This window comes from Crocuta crocuta, unplaced genomic scaffold (assembly GCF_008692635.1).
Source record: "Crocuta crocuta isolate KB4526 unplaced genomic scaffold, BGI_CrCroc_1.0 scaffold159, whole genome shotgun sequence".
Classification (NCBI taxonomy): Eukaryota; Metazoa; Chordata; class Mammalia; order Carnivora; family Hyaenidae; genus Crocuta; species Crocuta crocuta.
The window spans coordinates 3,416,845-3,437,186 of NW_027533263.1; the positions used below are offsets into that span (position 1 = coordinate 3,416,845).

The window sequence follows — 20,342 nt, forward strand, 5'->3', positions numbered from 1 at the left end:
ACTCAGAGGACACAGTGCCTGTGTAAAAGTTATTAGAAAAGGGCTAATATTTAGAGGGCTACTGTGAATACTATGTAGAGATAATTACAGAAATGGAAATTAAAGTCCTGAGAGGAAATACAACACAAGTCACATGTTTAGAGAGTGACAAGAAAAATACATGGTATTAAACGAGGCTGTCTTATTTATTACTGAACTTTTTGTCCCTTTAAAAATTCAAAAATAATTTTGGGGGGAAAAAAACCCATATACTTAAAACCACATGAAAACTCCCAGAATGCAGGAGGAATGCAAGCTGCCACTACAGCATTTCTTCAAGTCTAACATGCTCAAGGCTCCAAAGAGGCAAGAGAAGCTTTGATTTAATGTTTGCTGTACACCTACTGTGTGCTAGACACTGGAAGAATAGAGATGAACATGATAGTCTCTGTCTTTAAGGAATGTGGGGATGGACAAGGAAACCAAAATGATAAAACACCATGTTAAGTACTACAACAGAGGTATGTTTTGTGACTGTAGTTTAACTCAGTTTGAGGAGACTGCAAAGGGATGACGCTTCAGTCCAAACCTGAAAAATGAATGTGCAAGGCAGAGAAGGGGAAGAGTGTTTTAGGCAGAGGGACTGGCATGTGCAAGGGCATAAAGCTGTGACAAAGTAAGACATGTTGAAAATTCTAAGCAACTTAACATTTCTAGAGCGTAAGATATATGGTATAGACCAATGGAAAATGGGGCTGAAGAGGAATTATGGGCATAAGTATAAGCCATACCAAAGAATTTAGACTTGATGCTGATTGGCAATGAATTTCCAATTGTGGTACCTGATGACCTACATTAAAATTATCTGGGGTGCTTCTTTTAAAGTCAGTTTTAAGACGGTCTCTCCAATGTCTACTGAATACTAATTTCCAGAGTCCTGGGACATTTTTAACAAGTGATCCCACGTATTCTTTATGCCTATTAAAGTATGACAGCTGCGCAGTGTGTTGTGTTATAATTACTGGGAGGATTTGCAAGACAAAAGCAATGCAGTTTCATACAACCACAATTTGGTTATAGGCAGAGCAACCTGGAATGAGTACTCTGAAAGCCCATAAAGAATTTAGGCCGTGAGATCCCTTAATTAACATACCTCAATTATTCCTCCATTATACCATACTTCCAAGCTGCTTCTGAGAGTTATTCATTTAGGTATAAATTTTCATTTTTTATGATGTTATATTTCAGTAGCTTTATCACAAAAAAATTTTTGAAAAACCTCTTATGCTGCTCTAATCTAATAAATAATTCCAAAGAAAAACTGGCACTAGAGAAGGGAGGCTGTAAAGATTTCCAGGTTCAAGGAGTGCCCCCAACTGTGCAAGATACAACTCTTGCAAAATAAAAGCAGGAGGAAGGAAACTTAAATCAGACAAAAGAAACAATAAGAAAAAACTCTGTTAAAATTAGTAAGGCACATAAAGAGGAAGAAGACTCATCAAAAGGAGGAGGGAGGAAGCCAGAGTAGAGAAGGAAAAGGAGAGAAACAGGATACAACCTAATGTAACATCAAGTGAGAACTATGGGGGATGGAGAGCCATTGACTCCTCATGTGACTAAGGCATCCAGAGGGTGCTTGATTCAGTGCTTTCTTGATCTATAACACCTCATCATAGAACCTTTAGTTCTGCTGTGAACTAAATGGTATCATCTGTAAATTGCCCAAATGGAAATTGAGAATTTAACAAACTAACTGGATTTACACAAGTTCTTCACAGAATTAAGACATTAACTGTGTTGTATGTAAAGCAACATTTTCCTCAAGTTTTATCTTTTAATTTTGTTGTATGGTTTTTTCTTTTTAAAGACACTGCTAAAAAGTTTTATTTTTTAAGTTATCAAACATGTGAATTTGATAGTTTTTTTTTAAGTTTATTTGAGGGGGGAGGGCCAGAAAGAGGGAGAGGGAGAGAGAGAGGGAGGGAGGGAGAGAGAACCCCAAGCAGGCTCTGTGCTGCCAGTGCAGAGCCTGATGCGGGGCTGGAACCCACAGACCATGAGATCATGACTTGTGCTAAAGTTGGACACTTAACTGTGCCACCCAGGTGCCCCTCCTGGTGAATTCTTGCACTGTTCTGGTCAGTAAATTATTCACAACCCAAAAATCTGATAAATGTTATGTACATTTTTAGTTTTATTTTATCATTCATTCTTTTCTGTATCACATTTAACATAGGTAGCTTAGTTTGGCATGAGAATAAGAACCTTAATTGATTATTCCCTAAATTTTTCTTTTATTTATATATTTATCTTCCATATACATACAACGTACTTTTTCTGAGGATTCTTTTCCATTATGTGCCTATTCTTATATAGACATCACTTTATAGTTTGTTAATTTATAAATCAGATGAGATTTTTTGAAAACTCAAAAGTTACTTTTTATAAATCAATTACTGAAGTTTTCTCTGTTAGGGTTAGTGGCCCTCAACAGAAATGGTCCAAGTTTTACTTAGGGTCCAACACTTCAAATACTTTGCCTACAAACAGCATTATGCCAAGTACTATGCAAGATACAAAGAAAGCAAAAATACATTCAACTATTCCAAAGAACATTAATCCTAACTGTGGGAGAGACGGTAAACACTGAAGTATCTTGATTAAAAAACTCTAAAAACAAAGTTCCTTTTGTAGGCCTATGTATGAAGCAAATTTAAAGGAAGCTATGGTCTCCTAAGTATTGAAAGGGACCAAAAAAGAAGCAATGTACTTGTTATTCGAAGCCTTCATAGGAGCAATCTGAGTAAACAGGTCACCAGGAAACTTGCATGACATCTCGTCCTCTGGGAGTGAGCTGACAACTGAAACTAAGCTTTGTAGTTTCTACATGGAACTTAAACTTCCCTAATCAATAAGAGAGGTGTACTACTCTTGGGCTGGCCATGGTGAAACCTTCTTTACCCAGAGGAAAAGAGACATATTAAGGGAGGCTGATTCACCCCTTATGCCTTCTCCTTTATTTATGTCTCAGTTTTTGACAACCCAAGATATAACACATCTTCTTCATTATCATGTACATTAACTCTAAGGTAACAAAAGATCACGTCAAAAAGGCATAAAACAAGAAGTTTGTTTTAATAGTTGATAGAGATTATAATGTCTAAGAGCTATAAATCAAATCAAAGGCAATATGTTGATTTAATGTTTTATTTACCAAGCACTTAAACGCACCCCTGGTAAAGGAATTCCTTTCACAGAATAGTGAAACATATTCATTTCTTTATTTACATTGGATTTTTCATAGTATCGGAAACTGTTAATAACTAAACTCCAAACAGGAATATCTTATCTGAAGTGAAAAAAAAAAAAACCAACTTTGTTCAATGGTCTACAAAGAAACTCCTAACATTCCTAATAAGTAAGAGTTCTAATGATAAACCTTATAATTACTAATTCTACAGTATACCATAAACCATAATCTGAAATCACAGAACTAAAAGCCCAATAAAACCAAAAACCAAAAACAAATAACAGTAATATTCTTTTGTTGATATTCCAGTTTTTGAAGTTTAAGAATTGTGAGAGAATAAATTTTTGTTGTTTTTAAGGCACCCAGTGTATGGTGACTTTTTACAGCAGCCCTAGGATACAGTCACTACACATATCTGTAGGAATGGGGCTTCCATGACTGCTTCCAGAGATGTGCATCTTGCTTATTCTGCTCCACACCTGGGACCTTCCCTGCTACATACCAGTTATCTTTGGAGATAGCTGATATTGTACATGCACTCTGCAACTTCAACTAGAGGGAGAGTGCTAGACAGCTTAGAAGCCATTTGGACTGGATGAATCATCACTATGTTTGAACTCAAAGTTTCAAACAGACAGAGGTAAATACAGGATGGGTAGAAATAAAGACAGATATATGTTTATGTGTGTTTGTAAATATGTCCACACAAAGGGCCTAGTAGCAATGACACCCCAGTAGCAATTAGCAAACTTAGCACCCAGTTTTTGGTTTCTAAATACATATACTACCCAAAAAGTAACCAGGGGCCCTTGGAGTAATGAGTCAAGAGTTAGGGCTCGGGGGGAAAAACAAGATGAGAACCTAGAATATCTTCTGTGCCAGAAAGTGCTCAATAAAGATGGGGACATATCATAAGGACATAGAGGCCAGCTGGAAGGAGGTCCCTGGAGTCTAATATGAGACAATTAAACATTAAAATCAATTACAACAGGAAAAAACTACACTGCCCACTGAGTAAAATAAGAATCCATGAATCCATACTGATATAAATATATGGGAAAGAAAGCTCTTCTTCAAAGAATGCCAATGAATTAATGTAGATGAAATGACAGATCATCATTTGCAACCATTGTAATAGCAACTGATTCAGGTAAGAATTATCAATGGATGCGAAAACTTACGGGTGAAAATTTGGGAAGACTATTTATAAATTGTCAAAAGATCTCCCCACAAATTGTCTTATCCAAGTGATAAAAGTTAACATCACTAATATTGGGGCAAATCAACATCATATGCTTTCTCAGAAATAACACTGAGAAGATATATTACCATTTTGTGGTATTCCTGACAAAATGCATCACCCAAATCAAATCATAAGACATTTTACAAAATAACTGACCTAAAGTTGAAAAAAGATGACGGTCAAGAATACAAAGAAAGACTGAGACTATGTTCCAGATTAAAGGAAACCTAAAAAGACATGACAACTAAATCTAATGCTCAATCCTGGACCCTGAGAAAATATATAAATATAGCTGTAAAGAACATTATTGGGACAATTGCCAAATTTTGACTATGGGCTGTGGATTAGATCACAGTACTGTATCAATGTTGTTTCCTGATTTTGATAACACTTCTACAGTTATGTAAGAGAATGTCTCTGCCCTTAGGAAACACACACTAAAGAATTTAGTCATAAAAGGGTACAGTGTTTGCAACTCATTCTCAAATGGCTCAGAAAAAAATATATGTGTGCATGTGTGTGTGTAAATATGTACAAAGAGAGAGAGAAACAATAATTACGCAAAAAGTAAACTATAGGTGATAGGTAAAAGGAATATAGGAGTTGTTTGTAGTCTTCTTAAAACTTTTCTGTAAATTTCAAATTATATCAAAGTAAATTTAGGAAGAGAGAGAGGAGGGGAGCCTGGGTGGCTCAGTTGGTTAAGCATCTGACTTCAGCTCAGGTCATGATCTCACAATTTGTGAGTTCAAGCCCCATGTCAGGCTCTGTGCTGACAGCTCAGAGCCTGCTTCAGATTCTGTGTCTTCCTCTCTCTCTGCTCTTATCTCCCTCATACATTCTCTCTCTGAAAAATAAACATTAAAAAATTTTATTTAAAAAAAGGAAAGAAAGAGAGGGAGGGAGGGAGGGGAGATAAAGAACAGTCTGCCCTCAGGAAATTGTAGTTTAGTTAGGAAAACACAGGATGTCAACTAATAAATACATTATGTAAAATTCAGAAATAAACTCAAGGGAAAAAACCATATAGGCTGAAAAACATTTTTACTAAATAAAATAATGCAGTGTAAGGTCCCTGAAAAATAACTGCAAATTTCTCCAACACATGGTTTTTATTACTGTATGCATGTGTTACCATTCCTAAAGTGCATTTGCCTGGTTTACTCAATTTTTAGCTTATATTGGTCATCAAAAAATTAGTTTTACTTAATGCAAATAAAAGATTACCACTTTAGAACAATAAGTACTCATTAGATAATTCTTTCACAGAAGCAAAGACAATCATTTCTAACTTTCAGATAAAAAAAACAAACAAGTAACTAACAAGTGCCTGGCTGGCTCAGTAGATTAAGCATCTAACTCTTGATTTTGGCCCAGGTCATGATCTCACAGTTGTGAGACTGAGCGCCATGATGGGCTCTGCACTGACAGTGCAGAACCTGCTTAGGATTCTCTCTCTCCCTCTCTCTGCTCTCTCTTTCCCTTCTTCTGTCCTTTCTCTGCCCATGCATGTGCTATCTCTCAAAATGAATAAACTTAAGAAAAATTGGTTAATGTCACAGTAGATCAGGAAGATATCAGAATTTTTCTAAATCAAAGCCCAGTACACTTGACCCTTGAACAAAAAGGTTGAACTGAGCCCATTTTTATACAGATTTTTAAGATAAATACAAACCAGTTCTATAAATGTATTTTTCTTCCTTGTGATTTTAATAACATTTTCTTTTCTCTAGCTTTATTATGAGAATACAGTAAATTATATACAAAACATGTGTTAATAAAAGTGTTTATATTGGTGATAAGGTTTCTAGTCAACAGTAGACATTAGTTCCAGGGGAGTCAAAAGCTATACTTGAATTTTTTTTTTTTNGCTATACTTGAATTTTTGACTGCATGGGGGTCAGCACCCCTAGGCCCCACAGTGATCAAGGGTAAACTGTATTTCATCAAATTATAAAGAATAAGCTAAATACAGACTTCAAGATTTTTTTTAGTTGCTTTGATGTTAAGAATTCTTACTAAATGTGAGAACAAAGGGAGTGAAACACCTGTATCTTGTATTATTCATCAACATAGATAGTAAGCACCAGAGCTGACCAAATATCCCTATTAACAAAGCTGAGATGTCTGCTTCGTTTCATCTACCTCATAAATGTAAAACTCCTAGGAGAGACATTTACAACACATTGCTGATAGAATATACATTCAACACAGTCTCTCATACAGTCAACCAATCCATCTAAATAAAAGTCACATCACTAAACTGTAATTATCACAGAGCAACTCATGAGTGTCAGCACCAAGAGGCTCAACTATTGTCAGCCTTTGCCCTTTCCTATTTTGATGACTACTATCTTGGTTCAGATCCATACTATGCTGTCCTCAGATTATTCCAGCAACTCCCTAACTGACTTCTCTTTTTTAATCCATCAACATCAGACTAATCTTCCTTAAAAACTTCTTTCATGCCATGATTCTGCTCAAACACCCCAAGGGTTCCCCATGACATTCTGAAGTAAAACTTTTCACCAAATGATTTCACACCCTCTCTGACACAGGCTCAACCTAAATTTTCAACCTTATTTTGTCCACCTTTCATACTTAGTATTCTCAAAAAACAAGCATGCTTTCCTAATGTGGCCTGTATTCATGTTTTCAACCTGACTGCAAGCTCTCAATCTTTAAAAAAAAAGAGAACGAGAAAATACATTTCTTTCTCTCCCTAAAATCCCACTGAAGTGACAGTACATGACTGCAAAAAGGAATAAACTCAAAGGCAATGAAAGCTAGAGATGGCAAAGGCATCCAAAGATCAAACATTCTGGCAAATTTCTAAAAGACAAAAACAGAATCACACAGAAAGATGAACCAGAGCAGGAGCCCTCAAAGCAAGCATTTTCACTCAACATTTATTCAACATATATATAAAGTGCACACTGTGTGCCAAACAGTGTTCTAGAAGCTCAGGTTATATAAATGTGACAAGGGATTTGTTAAAAATGAACTTAGAAGGGTGCCTGGGTGGCTCAGTTGGTTAAGCGTCCAACTTTGGCTCAGGTCATGATCTCACAGTTCATGGGTTCGAGCCCCGCGTCTGGCTCTGTGCTGACAGCCAGCTCAGAGCCTGGAGCCTGCTTCCAATTCTGTATCTCTCTCTCTCATTGACCCTCCCCTGCTCACTCTGCCTCTCTGCCTGCCTCTCTCTCTCTCTGCCTCTCTCAGAAATAAAACATTAAAATTTTTTTAAAAAGAATTAACTTAGATTCTAGATAACGTAGAGAAATATTAAACAACAAAAAAAAATAAGACCCATGAAAAGTACAGTGATAATTAAGTTACAATTGTATGTAACTTGATGAGAGTTGTATGTATGTAAAAAGAATTAACTTAGATTCTAGATAACGTAGAGAAATATTAAACAAAAACAAAAAAATAAGACCCATGAAAAGTACGGTGATAATTAAGGTACAATTGAATGTTGTAACTTGATGGGAGTTGTGTGTATGTAACTTGATAAAGTGATGGGAGTAGCTTCTCTAAACTGGATACACAGAGAAGGCCTAAGTAGTGATATTTAAACTAAGATATGAATGACAAGAAAGTATCAGACATGCACAAATCAGCGAGAAAAGCATTTCAGGTACAAGTTTGGTGTGTCAGGGAACAGAAAGAAAGAATAGTCTAAGACGAAGAGAGGACTAGATCCTTCAAGGATTTGTAAATCAAGAAACAGAAGTTTGGATTTTATTCTAAGGAAGCCCTCTCGAGGTCAATGGTAAGTCATTCCTCACAAAAGGCTGCAGCAGAGGCGGGGACCATTCTTGGAATTAGAGGGTAAAATGGGCAAAGGAATACAGGTGGGGAAAAGGATGCTCTGCAAGACAAGAACTAGTATTCCGCACACTGGCAATCCTAGGGAAATTCTGGCACTTGTTTCTGGGTTAATGAAGCTAGAAAAACAGCTCTCTCAAACCTAGTAACAAATTTAAATGCCTTCATGAATTAGGTAACCAATATAAATGCCAGCAGCAACCAGATATAAAACAATAGGGAGTGGGAGGTCCTGAGAACTAGCAGGCACAACCCTGGCTGAAAACATTCAAAGTTTTAAAAAGTTTATTCTAAGGGCACCTAGGTGGTTCAGTCAGTTAAGCAGCTGGCTCTGGTCACATCTCATGGTTTGTGATATCGAGTCCCACATCAGGCTCTGCGCTGACAGTATGGAGCCTGCTTGGGATTCTCTCCCTCCCTCCCTCCCTCTTTCTTTAAAAATTTTTTAATGTTTTATTTATGAGAGAGAGAGAGAGAGAGAGAGACAGAGAGCGCGCGCAAAGAGTGTGAGCAGGGGAGGGTCAGAGAGAGAGAGAGATACAGAATCTGACAGGCTCCAGGCCCCAAGCTGGCTGTCAGCACAGAGCCTGACGTGGGGCTGGAACCCACGAACTGTGAGATCATGACCTGAGCCGAGTCGGACGCTTAACCGACTGAGCCACCCAGGTGCCCCACTCTCTCTCTCTCGAAATAAAAATAAACTTAAAAAAAAAAAAAAAAAAGTTTATTCTAGAATTTGATAGTGAAGTTGTTTAACCTCGTAAAAACATTAAAACCCACTGAATTTTACACTTTAAAAAAGTTACTGTTATATATGCGTATATCTCAATTTTTAAAAAAACTAAAAAAAAAAGAAGCTTAAGCACTGTGCTAAAAAGGAGTTAGATGTTACTTCCTCTAAGAAGTCCATGAACTTTGTACCTCAAGAAGTCCATGAACTTTGTACCTCTCTATGGCATTTACAGCAAATCAGCTTTATATTATTTGTGTACTTGCCTTATCATGCTCCACACCCAACTAGGTTGCAGACTTCAGGAGAGAGACCATATGGTTTTCATTTGTCACCCCAGAACAATTACCAAAGAAATATATTATTTCTTCATCTGAATTTCAACTCTATTCTGTTAAGTATTTCTAACCTGACTCCAAACAGAAGATGACATCTAATTTTAAAGAACTCAAAACTCAAAAGGTGAACTTCTTTAAAAAAGAAAAAAGTGACTAATTTATCCAATTCTCAATAAATACTAATTCCAAGGAACCAACAGATTTATTTTTTATTTATTTTGAGAGACAGAGTACATGCAAGTGAGAGCAGGGGAGGGACAGAGAGAGAAGCAGAGAGAGAATCCCAAGCAGGTTCTGCACTGTCAGCACACAGCCTGAGACAGGGCTTGATCTCACAAATCATGAGGTCATGACCAGAGTGGAAATCAAGAGTCGGACACTTAACCAACTGAGCAAACACTTAATTTAAAATTAATTTCCCTATCAACAGAGGAATGGTTTAAAAAAAAAAAAATCGAAGAAAATTCTACAATGCACTTTAGTTTTCACAAAATATTTTTATAATAATTCTATAAGGTTGTTTCTAGGATATGATCTCATTCAATAGCTACATTAATATAAGATGACTCTCCTGGGGCACCTGGGTAGCTCAGTCGTTTAAGGGTCCAACTCTTGACTTTGGCTCAGATCATGATCTCACGGGTTTGTGAGATCAAGCTCCATGTCAGGCTCTGCACTATCAGTGCTGGAGATTCTCTCTCTTTCTCTCAAAATAAATAAATAAAAAATTTTCAAAAATGACTCTCCTAAAAAGTAATAAGTGAGTAATAGTAAGGGTACCTGTACATGACAGAAACATAATTGAAATTAATTTTATAAACAAAGAATAGAATCAAATTCAAAATTTAAAGAAATTTGTCAATACATTTATCACACTGTATCTCTTCTCAACTTCATCTCTCTTTTCTAAGGTTTCATTCCAAAATTTTCTACTCCTATTCTGCAACCTGCTTTATATCTCCATTTCTTTCTTTTTTAGAGAGAGAGAAGAGAGAGAACACACACACAAGTGGGAGAGAGAGGCAGAGGGAAAATCCCAAGCAGGTTCCATGATCAGCATGGACCCCATTGTGGGATTCGATCCCACAACCCTGGGAGCATGACCTGAGCTGAAATCAAAGTTGGACAGTCAGCCAACTGAGACATCAGGGTGCCCCTATATCTTCATTTCTTTAGATTCTCTCTTCTCATTCTGTCCCATCAATATTTTTCTTTCCTTAACCCTGAAAGAAGCTACTCTCAATTCCTAAATTTCACACAATCACTAAAATAGATTTTTAGAATTAGCCAGAACTCTAAATGGAAACTCAAGATTGGGGAGAAATCACTTTACTAGTAAATCTCACATACAGTAGTTCTTCCTCCACCTTTGCATATCAGTATTTTACTCTGGCAGAAGTCACAAATCCAAAAAGAGATGGCTCATTATTCCTAACATTAACCAGACACAAATGGAAATGAATAATATTTAATGGTCAAGAATTGCTCTGTGTGAAAAGATAGGGCAAACAGTTACTGAAATTTTCAGAAAGAGTTTGCAATGGTGTTTAAACAGCAAATGCTAAAACATCCTCTAAAATGTTAACACTAATTCTCATTAACAAGAATACTCAAGTAAGTAAATCTTTCATTTTTATGACCTAAGTCTGAATTAGTAAGGACAGAACCTTCATTATCTTATACTACCAAAAGGGTCTATTTAAAGAAAGTCTGCAAGATATTCTCAGCCTAAGTCATCTAGGACTAAACAAGGACTCAGGAGAGACTGGAAATTCTTATTCTGCCACTAACTAACTACAACTTCAGGCTAAATCATTTAAATCCTTAGGTCTAATTTTCTCAATATGCAAAAGAAAAGATGAACTAGTAAACCCAAAAGTCTCACCTAACTCTTCCCAACCCCTTTTGGTCTGAAGTTCTATTTTTTAAATTTATTTACTTATTTTGAGAGAGAGAGAGCGCGCGCGCTTGCATGAGTGGAGGAGGGGCAGAGATAGAAGGATAGAGAAAAATCCCAAGCAGGCTCCATGTCCAGCGTGGAGCCCAACACAGTGCTCAATCCCACAACCACAAGATCACGACCTGAGCCAAAATCAAGAATCACTTAACTGACTAAGCCATGCTGGCACCTTGAAGTTTTATTTTTAATTACTGACTTCACTCTAAATAGCCTTAAGGAACTCAGTGACTCCAAGTGTAATAACATTCACATCATAGGGATCTTACAAGAAGTAAAGACAAAAAAACGGTAGAAAACATATGAAAAAAAAAAAAAAGAAATGGCTGAAAACTTCCCTAATCTGGGGAAGGAAACAGATATTCAGATCTAAGAGGCATAAGAACCCCCCATAAATTCAACCCAAGGAGAGTCACACTGAAACAAATAGTAATTAAAATGGCAAAAAGTAGTGATAAAAAACTTTAAAGCAGCAAGAGAGGGGCACCTGGCTGGCTCAGTCAGAAGAGCATGTGACTCAATTTCAGGGTTATGAGTTTGGCATCACATTGGCTGTAGAGATTAAACAAATAATTCAGTAAATAAGTAAACAAATAAACTTATTGTTTACAAATAAGTAAACAAATAAGAAAACTTTTTTAAAAAAGCAGCAAGAGAAAAGCAGACAATTACATAAAACAGAAATCCCATAAGGCTATCAGCAGATTTTTCATCAGAAACTTTGCAAGTCATAAGGGAACAGCATAATATATTCAAAGTGCTGAAAGGGAAAAAAGCTGCAGCCAAGAATACTCTATCCAGCAAGACTATCATTCAGAATGGGAGAAATAGAGTTTTTCACACAAACAAAAACTAAAGGAGTTCACAACCACTAAACCACCCTACAAGAAATATTAAAAGGGACTCTTTGAATGTAAAGGCAAGACCATAAGTGAAAGTATGAAAACAAAAATCACAAAAGCAGTAAAAATAAGTATTTCTGTAAAAATCAGTCAAGGGATTCACAAAAAAGGATGACACCATATACCTAAAACATGAGGGGGAGAAGACTAAAGTACGGGTTCAAACTCAAGTGACCATCAACTTTATATGGACTGCTATATCCATAAGATGTTATATGCAAACCTAATGATAACCACAAATTAAAAGCAAGTAAAAGATATGCAAAGAATAAAGAGAAAGGGATCGAAGTATATCACTAAAGAAAGCCAGCATACCATGAAACAGAGCAAGAGAAGGATCAGAGAAAATCTAGAGAAACAACCACAAAACAAGTAACAAAATGGCAATAAATACATATCTATAAATAATTATCTTGACTGTGAATGGACTGAATGCTCCAATCAAAAGACATAGGGTGATAGAGTAGAGGAAAAACAAGACCCATTAATATGCTGCCTCAAGAGACTCATTTTAGACCGAAAGACACATGCATCTTGAAAGTGAGAGGATTGGGGAGCCTGGGTGGCTTGGTTGGTTAAGCGTCCGACTTTGGCTCAGATCATGATCTCACAGTTTGTGGGTTCGAGCCCCACATCGGGCTCTGTGCTGACAGCTAGCTCAGAGCCTGGAGCCTGCTTCAGATTCTGTATCTTCCTCTCTCTCTGACCCTCCCCTGCTCACATTGTTTCTCTCTCTCTCAAAAAAATAAATAAAATATTAAAAAAATTTTTAAATAAAGTTCTTTGAAAGTGAGAGGATGGGGAAAAATTTATCAGGCAAACAGATGTCAAAAGAAAGCCAGGGTAGCAATGCTTATATCAGGCAAAACAGACTTTAAAACAAAGCCTGTAACAAGAAACAAAAAAGGACACTATATAAAAATGAAGGAGACAATCCACCAACAGTATACAACTGTAAATACTTATGCACCCAACACAGAATCACACAAATACATAAAACAGTAAATAACAAAATAACAGTAAGGAAATAATAGTAGGGGACTTTAAAAACCCCACTTACATTAATGGACAGATCATCCAAATAGAAAATCACCAAGGAAACAGTGAACCAGATAGATTTAACAGATATATTCAGAACATTCCATTCTAAAACAGCAGAATACACATATGTTTCAAGTACACATAGAACATTCTCTAGAACAGATCACATACTAGGCCAGAAAACAAGTCTCAACAAATTTTTAAAAGCTGCAATCATACCATGCATCTTTTCTGACCACACACTATGACACCAGAAATCAACCACAAGAAAAATCTGAAAAGAGCACAAATACATAGGGATTAAATAACATTTTACTAAACAATGAATGGGTCAACCAAAAAATCAAAGAAACGCAAATTACATGAAAACACAATGGTCCAAACTCCTTGGGACACAACAAAGTGGTTCTATGGGGAAAGTTGATAGCAATACAAGCCTACCTCAAGAAGTAAGAAAAATCTCAAATAAACAACTCTACACCTAAAAGAGCTAGAAAAAGAAGAAACAAAACCCCAAACCAGAAAAAGGAAGGAAATAATAAAGATCAGAACAGAAATAAATAATAAACTAAAGAAATAGAATGTATCAATGAAACCAGGAGGTGGTTCTTTGAAAAGATCAACAAAATTGATAAACCTCTAGCTAGACTCATCAGAAAAAAGAAGAAGAAGAAGAAGAAGAAGAAGAAGAAGAAGAAGAAAGAGAGAAAGTTAATGAGAGGATTCATATAAACAAAATCACCAAGAGGAGAAATACCACAGAAAGGCAAACAATTGTAAGAGAATATTATGAAAATCTATATGTCAATAAACTGGACAACTTAGAAGAAATGGATAAATTCCTAGAAATATTTAACCTACTAAAATGAAAGCACGAAGAAATAGAAAATTTCAACAGACCAATTACCAGCAATGAAATTCATTCAGTAATCCAAAAACTCCCAGCAAACATAAGACTAGGACCAGACACCTTCACAGGCCAATTCTACCAAACATTTAACGAAGAATTAACACCTATTCTACTCAAACTATTCAANAACTGACTAAGCCACCCAGGCGCCCCCCAAATTCATTCTCTGAAGGCAGTATCACCCTGATACCAAAAGAAGATAAAGACATCACAAAAAAAGAGAACTACAGGCCAGTAACTCTCATGAATATAGATGCAAAAATCCTCAACAAAATATTAGCAAATCAAATCCAACAACACATTAAAAAAAATTATTTGCCATGATCAAGTGGGACTTATTCCCAGGATGCAAGGATGGTTCACTATTCACAAAATAGTGTGATGTATCACATCAACAAAAGAAAGGATAAAACCATATGATCATTTCAACAGATGCAGGAAAAGCATTTGACAAAGTACAACAGCCATTCATGATTAAAAAAATAAATAAAACAACACCCTGCAAAGTAAGTCTAGAAGGAACATACCTAAACATAATAAAGGCTTATATGAAAAACCCATAGCCAACATCATACTCAATGGTGAAAAACTGAGAGCTTTTCCCCTTAAGTCAGAAATAAGACAAAGATGTATAATCTCACCACTTTTATTCAACATAGAACTGGAAGTCATAGTGGTAGCAATTAGACAACATAAAAGGAAAACCCAACATAAAGAAATAAAAGGCGTCCAAACTGGTAAGGAAGAAGTAAAACTTAGTATTTACAGATGATGTGATAAAATATATATAGAAAAGTCTGATGACTCCACCAAAAAACTACTAGAACTTATACGTGAATTCAGTAAGTTGTAAGATACAAAATCAACATACAGAAATCTGTTGCACTTCTATACACTAATAATGAAGCAGCAGAAAAATTAAGAAAATAATCCCATTCACAATTGCACCAAAAATGATAAAATATCTTACAAATGAACTTAACCAAAGAAGACCTGAAATCTGAAAATTATAAAGCAAATGACAGAAATAAAGACAACACTAAGAAATGGGAAAGACATTCCATGCTCCTAGGTTTTGAGAACAAGTGTCGTTGTGAGAACAAGACCCAAAGCAATCTACAGACTTAATTCAACCTCTGTCAAATACCAACGGCATTTTTCACAAAACTAGAACAATCCTAAAATTTGTATGGAATCACAAAAGACCCCAAACAGCCAAAGCAATCCTGAAAAAGAGAAACAAAACCAGGGTTATCACAATTCCAGACTTCAAGTTATATTACAATGCAGAAACATAAAAATAGACATACAGATCAATGGAGTAGAACAGAAAACCCAGAAATAAACCCATAACTTTATGGTCAATCAACCTTCGACAAAGCAGGAAAGAATATCCAATGAGGAAAAAGAACATCTCTTCAACAAATGGTGTTAGGAAAACTGGACAACTACATGCAAAAGAGTGAAACTGGACCACTTTCTTACACCATGCACTTAACTTAATGCACAAAACTTAAAATGAATTAAAGACTTAAATGTGAGACCTGAAAATTGAAAACAGAGCACACAGCAACATCTTTCTAGACAAGTCTCCTGAGGCAAGGGAAATAAAAGCAATAAATAAACCATTGGGACTACCTCAAAATGTGAAGTTTCTGCACAGTGACAGAAACAATCAGCCAAACTAAAAGGCAACCTATGAATGGGAGAAGATATCTGCAAATGACACAACTGATAAAGGGCTACTATCCAAAATGTATAAGGTACTGATACAACTTAGCACACACAAAAACAACAAATAATCCAATTAAAAAATGGGCAGAAGACATAACAGACATTTCTCCAAAGATGACATCCAGACGGCCAACGGACACATGAAAGGATGCAACATCACCCATCATCAGAGAAATGCAAAAGAAAACTATAATGAGATATCACCTCAAACCTGTCAGAATGGCTAAAATCAAAAACACAAGAAACAAGTGTTTGGCGAGGACTTGGAGATAAAGGAAGCCTCCTGCACTGTTAGTGGGAATGCAAACTGGAGCAGCCACTGTGGAAAACAGTACGCAGGTTCCTCAAAAAATTAAAAATAGAACTACACTACAATCCAGTAATTGGATATTTACCCCTAAAATACAAAAACATTGCATACATGCATCCTGTATTTATTAGAGTGTCATTTACAATAGCCAAGCTAAGGAAGCAATCTAAATGTCTGCTGACTGATGAATGGATAAGGAAGATATGGTATAAACATACAATGGAATATTATTCAGCCATAAAAAAAGAACAAAATATCGCCATTTGGATAAATGGCAACGTGGATAGAGCTAGAGAGTACAATGCTAAGTGAAATAAATCAGAGAGTGTCAAATACCGTATGATCTCACTTGTATGTGTAATTTAAGAAACAAAACAAAGGAGGCATTCCAAGTGAATTCATAGGTTAAAAAGTTAGCTTTCCTTTTTGGTTAAAAAAAAAAAAAGGGTTCGGTTTCTCTAAAATAAAACATACCAATTTAGGACAACTGTTACCTGCATGCTTCTCTCTCAGAAGACAAGAAGAACAAAGTTTAAATTATTATTTGAGAATATTGACAATTCTAGGTTCAAACAGAATTAACTCTGCTTATTTGTACTAAAAACATACTAATTTTTCACTTACGATTAGTACTCTTTAACAAGAAATAATACTTTTCATTCAACAAATGCTTAATGAAATACTACTATGAAGTTGAGCACTGTGCTGATATGTTACAGGGAATACAGCTTTTTATAGAGTTAAATAGGGTCCCTCTCCTCAGGCAACTTTATTAAAATCTCCAACAACAGAAGAGAACTTTTATACGGCTTATACTTTTTACTTTTAAAATGAATGCACCTACATGCTACAATATTTTAAATTTGAAATGCTTTTCTTTTATATACACACAAACACATAGTGGGGGAGTTTAAAGACAAATTTTGCAAGGAGGATACATCAGCATTTCCACGATAAATAATCTCTACTCTTTTGTTATAAGCATTCTGATCAAATAGCTGATAATTATATTTTTACTCAACTATACATGATTATAAAATATTAAGTACATCCCCCCAAAAAACGTACTGGAAGTAAAATCAGTCATGGGGTCTTTTAGCCAAATCATCATCTAAATTATCTATACAGATGTCATAACATAGGAATGAGTGTATTTTAGTCAATTCTCCAGGATGAAACAGGATTATAGCTAGGACAGCTAATGCACCTTTAGAGAAAACACTTTTATACCAATGTAAATAAATATAAGCAACAATGCTGTTATTCAAAGCTCTTTAAAAGCTTTGGTCTGTGATCAGAAAACATTTCTTTAACAGACCTTTGAACGAATACAACTTTCGTGGATGAAAAATCTCATTGAATATACTGCAGAACTTCATACTCACTATCCTAATAACTGTATTTCTAGAAACATACTAAAGGAAAAGAATGCCCTTTTTCTATCCATCAAGTTGGCCGAAACAGTAAGTCTGATAAAACCAGAAGTTGGGGAAGATGTGAAAGAAGAGGAACATTTTTGGTAGTGACATATATTCCTCATCACTTCAGAGAGCCATTTGGAGATTACATAGCTAAAGATCCTACAATACTACCTCTAAGTGTTCAAGTACTTAAAAGACAAATGTCAGGAAAAATGTACAAAAACCACAGCATTCAAAAGGTGAATGAAAAAACTGGCTTATTCTGATAAAAATATGAACCAGATTTAGAAGAATCAGCCTAAATATTGTTAAAACCACCTGGTTGAGTAAAAACTGAAAGTTTCTGAAAAAAATCAATACCACAAACAGCAATAAATAAAAGTTTATGGATACATGTATATTAAGCGCACTAAAACATGAAGCAGAACAACACAAATTATTCCCTAGGGGATGATTTCTATGGTATCCATTGTTATCTCTTCAAATAAGTTATTTGAAGAAAACAAAAACAACTGATTACTACTGTTGATGAGTATGTAGATGTCGATCATGTTTTATACTCTGATTATAAATGTTTTAGGGCATGTGGCTGGCTCAGTTGGAAGAACGTGTGGCTTTTGATCTCAGCATGGTGAGTTCAAGCTCCACTCTGGTGTAGATTATTTAAAGTTAAAAAAATAAAATGCTTCAAAATTAAATACAAGTTTATTTACTCATTTATTTACTTACTTCTTTATTTATTTATTATCATTTCCACCACTGATATAATCATACTTCTACTCATGCTGCTCCTAGGATGGAAGAGGACCATGATGCATATATATACACCTCCCTCTCAAGGAGTCCAGACACAAGAGACCTGCCCCAGCACTCACAAACAGAAGCATTCCAGTGCACACAATCCCAGATGATACACTGTCCCCACAGCTCAAGCTGACTTCAGACACGTGAGTATTTCCCCTGACGAGGTGCACCATTCTTAGAGGTACTGCAATACCAGGTCAATGTGTGGAGTAGATGGAGCAAGCTCCACCATCTTCCTGCTTCAAAAATTCACTTACTATTATTATCCTGGGACAAAGGATGCATTGGATATTAAACTGATACGAACAGATACTACACTTGATCTTAGCCAAAAGGCCAAAAAGTGATAAAAAAAAAAATTTATCTTAAAATGAAATTCAAAACATGGATAAAAGCTGTCAACAAGTATATTCATCAAAGACAAATATTAAGGGAAAAAATGGGGAAAAAAGGGGAAGGGGAGGGCAATTAAATATCCTACAAGAAAAAAACCTAAGTAAACTGGGGTGTCTTTTATGTCCATCTGGATTACAATGCAGGTGCTGTAAATTATTCCTAAAGCATTTAATGCATGGGAAATGCCAGTGATAAAACTTTAAATTAAAGAAGCAAAACTAAATCATGCATACAATAATGGCTATATAAACACACACACAAAGGTGAGAAAATATATGAAAAATTTAAACTGTAGTCATTTCTGTGTGGTAGGACAGGGTTGTTTTTTTACTTTCTTCTTTATACATCTTTAAATGTTGCATATTTCCATTAATATTATTAATGAAAGAGGAAAAAAAGAGAAGGCAAACTACAAACTCAAAATCCTCTGGTAAAAATTTACTTCCCAATTAAACTGATAAGATTCTGTTTTACTTCTGATTCTAAAAATATTGAACTATGTTAACATAGTCCATATAACATAAAAATATGGACTATATCTAACATATTGGACGATGTTAACAAAGATAAATCTCTTTAAATATTAATATTGACAACTATATAAGCCAAAAGAATTATGTCATTAACTATACAGCTGTAACTTTCTACTTCAAAGTTTCTAAAGATATATTTAATCTCCCCTATTTCTAGCACTGTCACATCAAAATATATGATCCCTTCATCTATGCATTAGATAAGTTTTCATATGGAAAATCTTGTATCAAGTCTTAACTTATATAATAAAATAAGCATGTGTAAATTAACAATTTGGCTGTAAGAAATGACACAAATAGGACAACATGCAGTGTTCACATAACATTCCATGGCAAGTGAAAAATCAACAATACTGTTGAGAGAAATTAAAGACCTAAATAAATGGGCAGATATACCATACTAATGAACTGGAAGATGGAATATAATTACATGTCAATTGTCCCCATACTGAGCTAAGTATTCACTATGTAATTATAGCCAATATCCCAATATCTGATTCTAAAATTTAGATGGAAAAGCAAATGACCTAGAACAGCCAAAAAAATCTGGAAAAAGAACCTGAGGTAAACTACTTGCCTTCAAGACTTACTATAAGGCTAAATAATCAAGACAATGTAGTAATGGCAAAAGAATTGAGAATTACATCAATGTAACAGAATGGACAGTCCAGAAATAGGTTCATTCTTACAATGTCAAATGATATTCAACAAGGATGTCAAAGTAGGTAAGTTGAAAAGGAAATGTTTTATTTTGTTTTTGTGCCATTACTGAGATGATTGACAAACTCAAGTACAAAGCTTTTTTTTTAACAGATGCTGGAGCAAACATATAAATACTGAGGATGGGGAAGCCTCCACTTTTTTATCACACACACCATGAATAAGTCTCAATTCAAAATGGGTCACAGGGGCGCCTGGGTGGCTCAGTCGATTATGTGTCCTACTTTGGCTCAGGTCATGATC

The 20,342-nt window shown here is 35.4% G+C and overlaps 1 protein-coding gene and 1 non-coding gene across 4 annotated transcripts in view; both read right to left on the reverse strand.

Moving 5' to 3' along the window:
• LOC144217841 (ras-associated and pleckstrin homology domains-containing protein 1) overlaps positions 1-20,342 on the reverse strand; it is a 99,145-nt gene that overhangs the window by 66,658 nt on the left and 12,145 nt on the right. The gene's annotated exons all lie outside the window — the stretch shown is intronic.
• On the reverse strand, positions 18,610-18,798 carry LOC144217915 (U2 spliceosomal RNA). The gene has a single exon (XR_013330993.1). It is a non-coding gene; the product is annotated as a U2 spliceosomal RNA (small nuclear RNA).